This window comes from Agelaius tricolor, unplaced genomic scaffold, assembly GCF_023055355.1.
Source record: "Agelaius tricolor isolate 1412-34295 unplaced genomic scaffold, bAgeTri1.0.p SCAF_54, whole genome shotgun sequence".
Lineage (NCBI taxonomy): Eukaryota > Metazoa > Chordata > Aves > Passeriformes > Icteridae > Agelaius > Agelaius tricolor.
The window spans coordinates 2,241,836-2,252,462 of NW_027269314.1; the positions used below are offsets into that span (position 1 = coordinate 2,241,836).

The window sequence follows — 10,627 nt, forward strand, 5'->3', positions numbered from 1 at the left end:
TAAGGTGCTGTGATCACACAGATAAGGCCCTGTGATCCCACAGATAAGGTGCTGTGGTCACACAGATAAGGCCCTGTGATCCCACAGATAAGGTGCTGTGGTCACACAGATAAGGCCCTGTGATCCCACAGATAAGGCCCTGTGATCCCACAGATAAGGTGCTGTGATCACACAGATAAGGCCCTGTGATCCCACAGATAAGGTCCTGTGATCACACAGATAAGGTCCTGTGATCACACAGATAAGGTGCTGTGATCACACAGATAAGGCCCTGTGATCACAGAGATAAGGCCCCGTGATCCCACAGATAAGGCCCCGTGATCCCACAGATAAGGGCCCTGTGATCCCACAGATAAGGCCCTGTGATCCCACAGATAAGGCCCCATGATCCCACAGACAAGGCCCCGTGATCCCACAGATAAGGCCCCGTGATCACACAGATAAGGCCCTGTGATCACACAGATAAGGTGCTGTGATCACACAGATAAGGTGCTATGAACACACAGATAAGGTGCTGTGATCACACAGATAAGGTGCTATGAACACACAGATAAGGTGCTGTGGTCACACAGATAAGGCCCCGTGATCACACAGATAAGGCCCTGTGATCACAGATAAGGCCCTGCCTCCCACAGGAGCCCTCAGGGCCCAGGGGAGCAGAGAGAGGCTCAGCCCCAGCATGGAGTGTCCTTATCACACAGGAACACACTGCTGGCTCTAATCCACCATGGAAGCTTCTCCCTGAGCCGGTTCAGGGAAGAGCTGATAAGGTGATAGAGGAGCCCAGCTGGCTGGCTGTGACCTTTAGAGGGATGTGACAGTCACTGTCCCAGCTGCTGGGGCTGGCACAGGCACTCCAGGGCTGGCTGAGGAGGGAGCTGCTTTGGCACACTCCTGTGACCGTGTTCACAGGGGTGAGGGCAGAGACGAGGATCTGACTCCATGTTTCAGAAGGCTGATTTATTATTTTATTATATATATTACATTAAAACTATACTAAAAAGTAGGAGAAAGGATTTCATCAGAAGGCTGGCTAAGAATAGAAAGGAATGATAACAAAAGCTTGTGTCTTGGACAGAGTCTGAGCCGGCTGACTGTGATTGGCCATTAATCAGAAACAACCACATGAGCCCAATCCCAGATGCACCTGTTGCATTCCACAGCAGCAGATAACCATTGGGTACATTTTGTTCCTGAGGCCTCTCAGCTTCTCAGGAGGAAGAATCCCAAGGAAAGGATTTTCCATAAAAGATGTCTGTGACACACTCCCCCTTCTCCCCTCAGCACCCCTCAGCTGGACATGGACACAGAAGCCCAGGGATGGAACCTGAGCCTGGACAGGACAGCCCAGGGATGGAGGATGGACCTGTCCATCCCTGTCCATCCCTGTCCATCCCAACCCTGCCAGGCCACCCAGGGCTGCTGGGGACATCATCCCTGTCCATCCCTGTCCATCCTAACCCTGCCAGACCACCCAGGGCTGCTGGGGACATCATCCCTGTCCATCCCTGTCCCTGCCAGGCCACCCAGGGCTGCTGGGGACATCATCCCTGTCCATCCCTGTCCCTGCCAGGCCACCCAGGGCTGCTGGGGACATCATCCCTGTCCATCCCTGTCCCTGCCAGGCCACCCAGGGCTGCTGGGGACATCATCCCTGTCCATCCCTGTCCATCCTAACCCTGCCAGACCACCCAGGGCTGCTGGGGACATCATCCCTGTCCATCCCAGCCCTGCCAGACCACCCAGGGCTGCTGGGGACATCATCCCTGTCCATCCCTACCCTGCCAGGCCACCCAGGGCTGCTGGGGACATCATCCCTGTCCATCCCTGTCCATCCCAACCCTGCCAGGCCACGCAGGGGTGCTGGGGACGTCACCTCCAGGCCTTTGGGGCTGCAAAGCCAAGCCCAGGCTCTGCTGGCTCCCAGTTTCTGCATCTTGACTGCAGGTGAGACTTTTTTACCCACACCTGACTCCGAGTCAGGGTTTTTCACAGCAGAATTTCACTGTTTCTGCTTGCTAATGAAGATATATTTGTATGGAAAAAAAAAAAGAAAGAAAATATCCAGGCTCCCCCAGAGACCCCCATCATTTGAAATGCAGGCTGGGCAAAGCTAACTGGAAAACACCCAGTGGGGGACAGAGCTCTGCGAGCAGAGAGGGAGATGAGACTCTCTAATAAGATCTTTTCCCATCTCTAATTTCTCTGAATCGAGCTGCTCATGCAGAAAGCAGCACTGGGAGATTTGGAAAGCTATTTGTGTGGGTAATTGACATTATTTTCTCTGCTAGGCACTACGCCCAACTTCCAGTGTTAATATAAACATTTTTTTTTTTAATGATAGCTTGTGCTTTTTGGTGGGCATAAAGCAGCATTTGTATTTACAGCCAAAATGCATAATAAATAAATGAATACATTTGGTAGAATATTTTATCTGCCTGGATGAAAAGGAATAAAATCTATTCAGGCTGACCAGAAATGCTTGTTCATCCTGGCTGGGCTTAGCAAAACATTTTGGTTAAAAGCACACAGCGAAGCTGGGAATTTTTTTGGGAAGGATGTAAAATGGATTTTGATTTCTAATTTCAGCACAAAATCCTTCCTTTTTGGAGGCTTGAAGTGATATTTCAAATTTGACCTCTATTAGCCTGTATTTTTAGAAAAAGCTGAAACAACAAAGGGTTTATTACAGGTTTGGCTCAGCTCACAATCAAATGCATTATTTAGGGTTTTTTCCATATTTTGTTTGTGGGAGAATGGTTTTTAAAAGCTGGAGCTGCACCCCCACATTTTGTGCCGTGCCTGCCATGGGGAGCTGCAGCTGCAGGGCCTCTGTGGGGTGGAAGTGGCTCTGGAATGGTGGAAGGAGGGAGTTGTCCCCTCCTTCTCCAGGATTTTGCCCATCCTTGCCTTCCCCAGGGCCACACCCCAGTTCTCCTGCTGGATCCTGGGGCTCTGTGCTCCAGCCCAGGGGTGCAGGATGATTTTACACCTCCTCTAAAAGGCCTTGGGCAAGAGAAGGGAAGGAGGCAGATGTTTAAACCAGCCCTGGCCTGGTCCCACTCGGGCAGAGCTGCTGTGAGGGTCACAGGGGTGCTGTGAGGTTTGCAGAGTTTCTGGAGGTCCACAGAGGTTCTATGAGGTTCACAGAGGTTCTGTGAGGCTCTGTGAGGTTCCCAGAAGTTCTGGAGGTTCACAGAGGTTCTGTGAGGTTTGCAGAGGTTCCGTGAGGTTCCGTGAGGTTCTGTGAGGTTCTGTGAGGTTCCCAGAAGTTCTGGAGGTTCCCAGAGGTTCTGTGAGGTTTGCAAATAGAAGTCAGCTGGCAAGAAGAACAGGGGGAAAATCCCGAGTGTCACGAGGTGAAACTCAACCTCCCCCAGTGCAAGGCAGAGGTGAATACAATAAACACAAAACAAACCTCACTGTGCTTCTAAAGGGGGCTGTGAGTCTGTGGCTCCATCCTGGGACCAGGAATATATGAAATAATGTTTATTTTCCTGTGAAGGCTGCAGCTGAAGTCTGGGTTTCATTGCACCCCTGTCCTCAGAGCCCAAGTCAGGAGATGCTCAGGAGAGGAGCTGGAGATGAGTTGGAGATGTTCCTTGCAGATGTTCCTTGGGGAGGAGCCGGAGAGGTTCCTTGCAGATGTTCCTTGGGGAGGAGCCGGAGAGGTTCCTTGCAGATGTTCCTTGCAGATGTTCCTTGGGGAGGAGCTGCAGATGTTCCTTGCAGATGTTCCTTGCAGATGTTCCTTGGGGAGGAGCTGCAGATGTTCCTTGCAGATGTTCCTTGCAGATGTTCCTTGGGGAGGAGCTGCAGATGTTCCTTGCAGATGAGCTGGAGATGTTCCTTGCAGGTGTTCCCTGGATATGTTCCTTGGGGATGTTCCCTGGAGAGGTTCCTTGCGGATGTTCCTTGCAGATGTTCCCTGGGGAGGAGCTGCAGATGGTCCTTGCAGATGTTCCTTGGTGACGTTCCCTGGAGAGGTTCCTTGCAGATGAGCTGGAGATGTTCCCTGGGGATGTTCCTTGGGGATGCTCCCTGGGGAGGAGCTGATGTGGGCTGGGAGCAGCAGCCGTGCCCAGCCCGGGGTGCACGGGGGGCTCACTCCCAGGGGCTCAGGGAGACTCTGAAGGGCAGAGAGAGCCCTTGGGGTCCTGTGTGAGCAGAGTGGCCAGGGACAGCTCCCTGCTCAGCCCTGGCCTCACAGCACCCCTAATTCCAGATACATCCCTTGGGAAATGCACAGGACACATCATTCCTGCATCTCTGGGCAGAACCCCAGGAGCTGACACGTCTGAGAACTGCTATTAGCTGTTATCCTTACTCCTACTACCAAAATATGTCAGAGATTTCATTTGAAATTAAACAAAACAACCCCACAAACCACCAGAAACTCACCTGTGCTGGCATTCCCATTGAGCAAGACTTGTCAAAGCACAAGGAGGGCACAGCCTCTCTGGGGCCCTCCCACGGGACCAGGAAAGAAGGGACTGTTCTCCTCACCAAACACAGCACAGGGCTATGATTGATCTGCTGTGGAAGCTGGGAAGAGCCAAGGTTTGACCTGAGACCCCTTAAGGCAGCCCAGTGGCACAGTTCCAGCTGTTACAGCACTTTCTGGCCGTGACTGGCCCCGTGTCCAGCCAGGCTCTGGAACCACCCAGCCCCCTGGAGGAGGAGGGCATTTGCAGCCTCCCATCAGATCATTGTTCTTGCTGCAGTTCCCTGGCAGTGAAATAGAGATAATACAGCAAAGAAACAATGCCACCAAACTTGTTATCAGTCCTTCCTTGCTTATTCCTCCCACCAAACATTTCCTATCAGCATTCACCAGCTAATCTTCTCCTTTTGTCACTGACACAAAAACACTTGCTCATTTTGTGTCATCTCCAAATACTGCAACAATAGAAGAATGCAGCCATTAATTACTGAAATTACCGTTACAAGAGAAAATTATAGTCATTAAAATCAAGGTAAAACTCATTTGTACTTTCCTCAACTTCTCTTTTTTTGTGAAGCTACCAACTTAATGCCTCCAGTAAAGACCTCAGAATGCAGCAAACTGAAAAGTCTGGGAAATGTGAGTGGTGCTGTCACTGCAGGAGCTTCACTGAGGCAAAGGCTCCTGTCCCCTCCCTGAGCTGTGCTCTCATCACAGAGCCATGGGATGGGATGGGATAATGGGATGGGATAATGGGATGGGATGGGATGGGATGGGATGGGATGGGATGGGATGGGATGGGATGGGATGGGATGGGATGGGATGGGAGGGACCTCAGAGCCCACCCAGTGCCACCCCTGCTGTCATGGTTTGAGGCTGGCACAACCAGCGTTGGGATTATAATAATTTGGGATTATTATTGATAATAATCCCAAAAAACTCACTTCCTCTCCAACCAGGATACCTGCCATGGCAGGGACACCTCCTGTGGTGGTGTTTGCAGGGGTCCCAGGATGAGGGAAGAGACGAGGATCTGACTCCATGTTTCAGAAGGCTGATTTATTATTTTATTATATATATTATATTAAAACTATACTAAAAGAATAGAAGAAAGGATTTCATCAGAAGGCTGGCTAAGAATAGAATCAGAAAGAATGATATCAAAGGCTCTGTCCCAGACTCTCTGTCCGAGCCAGCTGACTGTGATTGGTCATTAATTAGAAACAACCACATGAGCCCAATCCCAGATTTACCTGTTGCATTCCACAGCAGCAGATAACCATTGGTTACATTTTGTTCCTGAGGCCTCTCAGCTTCTCAGGAGGAAGAATCCTAAGGAAAGGATTTTCCATAAAATATCATGGCTACACCTCCCACTGTCCCAGGCTGCTCCAGCCCCAGTGTCCAGCCAGGCCTTGGGCACTGCCAGGGATCCAGGGACAGCCCCAGCTGCTCTGGGCACCTGTGCCATGAGATGGTTTTGGAGTCCACTGCAACCCAAACCACTCTGGGATGGTCTGGTTCCATTCACAGATGTCTCTGTGAATGCTGGAATGAACATAGGAGCTCCTGCTGCTGTAACTGAGCTCTGTGCAGATCAGTGGTGCCAGCTCTGCTGGTGAGTGAGCCCTGGGACAGCAGGATTTCCCCAGCCCTGGAGAGTAGAGGGGCTGGGATCCGCAGTGCCTGAGCCTGCCCAGGGTCACACCCTGCCCCAGGGACAGGCTGGGCACGGGGGCCAAGGGGATTCTCCAGAAGCCAAAATCCTCCTTGGGGGATCCCTGGCCCTCAGCAGGGGCTCCTTGCCTGTGGGGATAACAGCAGGTCTGTAAAAGCTTCCAGACTGAATCTCACTTGACTCAACTGCACCTGTGAGAAATCTGTCAACCTTTCCTGAAAATAGAATCCTACAGCAGTGAAAAACAACCTGTTTCCCTGAGAAAGAATTCTAGGACTGACACTTTTACCGACACCTATGTAAACTATTCTAAACCCTCAAAGACAAAAACTGCAGGCAATATCTGCAGCCAGACCCTTGCCAGCAGGTGGGCATCCCTGGTGAACTAACCAGGGTACAGCCCATTTCTGAGCAGCTGCAGACAGGCACAATTTATTTATCAAACTCTACATTAGGGGGTGGGAGCAAACCTGTGCCTTTCTGTGCTACATGAACAAGTAGCTCCTCTCCAACACCAGGTGACAGCCACAGCTGCCCTGCTCCTGGGAACAGGAGGGCTCCAAGGGTCCTGTGTCCAACCTCTCCGAGCCCTTTGGTCCATGGCAGGAGTCCAGACAGGACCTTAGCACCTGGAGCAGCCTCAGCCAGGGAGCAGCACCAGGAACGGGCACTGCTGTGCTCAGCGGGGCTACATCAGCTGCCTCTGCTGATAGCACTGCTGATAGCAGTGCTGATAACAGTGCTGATAACAATGCTGATAGCAGTGCTGATAGCAGTGCTGATAACAGTGCTGATATCAGGAGTTCAGAGGCTCTGATTCCATCAGCTGCCTCTGCTGATAGCAGTGCTGATAACAGTGCTGATAACAGTGCTGATAACAGTGCTGATAACAGTGCTGATAGGAGCAGTTCAGAGGCTCTGATTCCATCAGCTGCCCCTGCTGATAGCAGTGCTGATAGCAGTGCTGATAACAGTGCTGATAACAGTGCTGATAACAGTGCTGATAGGAGCAGTTCAGAGGCTCTGATTCCATCAGCTGCCCCTGCTGATAGCAGTGCTGATAGCAGTGCTGATAACAGTGCTGATAGGAGCAGTTCAGAGGCTCTGATTCCATCAGCTGCCCCTGCTGATAGCAGTGCTGATAGCAGTGCTGATAACAGTGCTGATAACAGTGCTGATAACAGTGCTGATAGGAGCAGTTCAGAGGCTCTGATTCCATCAGCTGCCCCTGCTGATAGCAGTGCTGATAGCAGTGCTGATAACAGTGCTGATAGGAGCAGTTCAGAGGCTCTGATTCCATCAGCTGCCCCTGCTGATAGCAGTGCTGATAGCAGTGCTGATAACAGTGCTGATATCAGTGCTGATAGCAGCAGTTCAGAGGGCTCTGATTCCTGATATCAGTGCTGATAGCAGCAGTTCAGAGGGTTCTGACTCCTGATCCCAGTGCTGATAGCAGCAGTTCAGAGGCTCTGATTCCTGATATCAGTGCTGATAACAGCAGTTCAGAGGCTCTGATTCCTGATATCAGTGCTGATAACAGCTGTTCAGAGGCTCTGATTCCTGATCCCAGTGCTGATAGCAGCAGTTCAGAGGCCCTGATTCTGATCCCAGTGCTGATAGCAGCAGTTCAGAGGTCCTGATTCACTGATCTGATGCTGGGTGACAGGTCCCTGGCCTAAATGCACATGCAAACATTACACACATGCATACAAATTGAATTTGCCATTTTCTGCAGACTTTAGCCACAGGCAAACCTCGAGAAAAAGAAGAGCAGGAGCAGTTGATGTGATCAAGATAAAGGTTAAACACCCAATTATCCTGTTTGGCACTGAGGGTAGGGCCAGCACAACGAGTGGCTTGGTTAATATCTGCCTGGAACTCAACCTCCAAGGCACAGAGCTGGCCTTTCCTCAGTGCTGCCATCAGCAGCAGTGCTCAGGTTGTGTTCCAGCAAATATCTCTCCAAAGCCTTTCCTCTACACCTGGTTTTAACTCTTGATTTTCATTCTTATTTATTCACAGCAAAAGAAGAAGGTTTGATGCTTTGATTTTCTGCCAGGCTTTATGGCCAGTGACACCCCATCTCTGATTTCTCTGGTGATTTCTCTGGGCCATTGTCCTGCTCTCAGACATTTCCCTGCCTTTTGATGAGCAAAGATCTTGAATTCCAGGGCTTCTGCCCTTGCTGGTTTTGGACAGAGCTGCATGGACACGACTCCAGCACATCCCAACGGGTGTTGCAGTGGCTGGGCAGTGTGGGACCTCTCCCAGAGGCACTGCCAAATCCTCTCCTAACTGGGAATTTCCCCTCACATTGAGTCCCAATGTTGTTTTGTCTCAGTGTTTCCTCCCTTGTGTTTTATTCATTATGCAAACCCCTTCTCCTTTTTCCCCCAACTTTCTTTCAACAACCTGTAATCAAATGTTTCTCTAAAAGAAGTGCCCAAGGTTTGTTTGGGTTTTTTCCCCATCTCTGGGATGAGCATGTGGTTGGAGAGTCCACAGGCTCCTTTTAAACAGACGGCTAATTGCTCAGGAGCAGGCACCAAAGTTAACGATAAATATGTAAATTGGGGAAGAATGAGACACTCGTTAAACATCAGGCATTTACTATGGAAATTAAGTGTCATTAGATGCATAAAAGGCTTTCCCAGTTTCCCTTCAAGCCTTCATTAGTGCACTGATCCCAACAAACACAGAGGGGCCACCCCATCCAAACAAGAGCACAGCCATCCTGAACGGGTGCCCAGAACTCAAACCCAAACAGTTTTAAAATCAGTTTTGAGCTTTGGAGATACTCCACAGCTTTCCTTCTCTTCCCCAGTTCCATTTCCCCTTTGCTGCTCCATCCCATGCAGCAGGAGGAGCTGAGGCTGGGACAGCCCAGCCCCAGGAAAGCTGCTCACATCATCTTTGGCTGAGCTGGAGCCAGAGCTGACAGAAGCAGAGGAGTTCTTGGGAAAGTGTTTGCACTTATTCCAGGGCTTTGGAGGAGACAAAGGTGAGGGTAGAGCAAAAGTCTTGGAGAAAGGGTGGGAAATGCATCTCTGGGAGCTGGAGAGCAGAGCATCTTCCCCCTAAACGTGATGGGTTTGGATTATCCACACTCATTTTCCAAGGGTCTGTGAAACCCCTCCTCATCCTCAGTCTTTTCCAGGCCACCCTCTCTCAAATCTGTAGTGCCAGGAGCCAGGGAATGGCTCCCAGAGCCAGAGGGCAGGGATGGATGGGATATTGGGAATGAGGAATTGTTCCCTGGCAGGGTGGGCAGGCCCTGGCACAGGTGCCCAGAGCAGCTGGGGCTGCCCCTGCATCCCTGGCAGTGCCCAAGGCCAGGCTGGACACTGGAGCACCTGGGACAGTGGGAGGTGTCCCTGACATGGCAGGGTGGCACTGGGTGGGATTTAGGGTCCCTTCCAACCCAAACCACTCCATGATCTTCATTCAACATCTTCTGTTCAGCTCACTCCATCTATAATTAGCCATGAGTAAAAATTCAAATTACTCCCTTCCTCAACAGCCTTCCAGGAATTTAAAGATACTGACGTGGAAATTCTTGTTTGGAAGTGCCCCAGAAACATGGAACAGGTTCCTGAAGGATTTCCTTAGGGTTGCCTTGCTCCTATAAATCCCTTCCAAGCCAGTGTGCTCATGAGGATCAAAGTGCAGAAGCATTACCAAATGCAGGGAATTTCCTGAACTCACCTTCATCCAACCAGACAAGAGCAGGAGACCTCTGTGGATGGTGGTGGGGCTCGGCAGAGTGGCTGTCCCCTGTGCACACCTTGGGACACTTGCAGTGGGATGGGGAGGATGAAGTTTTCCCTCTGCACCTTCATGCAAAGCTGTCAGTCCCAGTCCTCACCAACTCCAGCACTGCAGGCAGCCAAAAACGTCATGGAAAGGTGAAAATATTTATTTTTCTGCAGTTTTTTCCCCATAAACTAGCATTGATATGTCAAAAAGAAACTAAAATAAACCAGAGAAAATCACAAACTGCTAAGAACCGTGTGGAGAGCAGAGTGATTTTTGTCCTTTCTGTAACACCCACCCACACGGAGCCAGCCTGCTGACAGCAGCAAAGGAGGATCAAAAATAGCCGAGGTTTTGTCACAGAACTTTCCAGATTGTCCACTGGAAACCACGCAGGTGTAGCTGTGGATTCTGCCAGGCTGGCCCCCACAGCCAGTCCCATTTCTGTACCCCAGCCAGCAGCAGGGGTGCCAGGGCTGGGATGGAGGAGGAGGACGAGCAGGAAGAGGAGGAGGAGAAAGAGGAAGAGCAGGAAGAGGAGGAGGAGGAAGAGTCCCTCCATCTCCTCCCCCAGTCAGCAGCAGGGGTGCCAGGGCTGGGATGAGCCCCAGCCTGGAGCAGCCAGACCCCAGTGCTGAGGAGGAGGAGGAGGAGGAGGAAGAACCTCTCCATTTTCCTGACAGCCATGACACAGGATTTTAAGACACTTTAAGGGATTTTTGAGACACTTCATGAGCTAAGACCTGTTCAAA

The 10,627-nt window shown here is 50.9% G+C and overlaps 2 long non-coding RNA genes across 2 annotated transcripts; one reads left to right on the forward strand and one right to left on the reverse strand.

Moving 5' to 3' along the window:
- Positions 1-1,760: 1,760 nt before the first annotated feature.
- Positions 1,761-10,413, forward strand: LOC139604650 (uncharacterized). Its single transcript, XR_011684045.1, has 3 exons — positions 1,761-1,947; positions 3,506-4,976; positions 8,145-10,413. It is a non-coding gene; the product is annotated as an uncharacterized lncRNA (long non-coding RNA).
- LOC139604649 (uncharacterized) lies at positions 2,314-6,768 on the reverse strand. The gene is made up of 2 exons (XR_011684043.1): positions 6,593-6,768; positions 2,314-4,728 (listed from the first exon to the last, which is right to left on the reverse strand). It is a non-coding gene; the product is annotated as an uncharacterized lncRNA (long non-coding RNA).
- Positions 10,414-10,627: the final 214 nt, after the last annotated feature.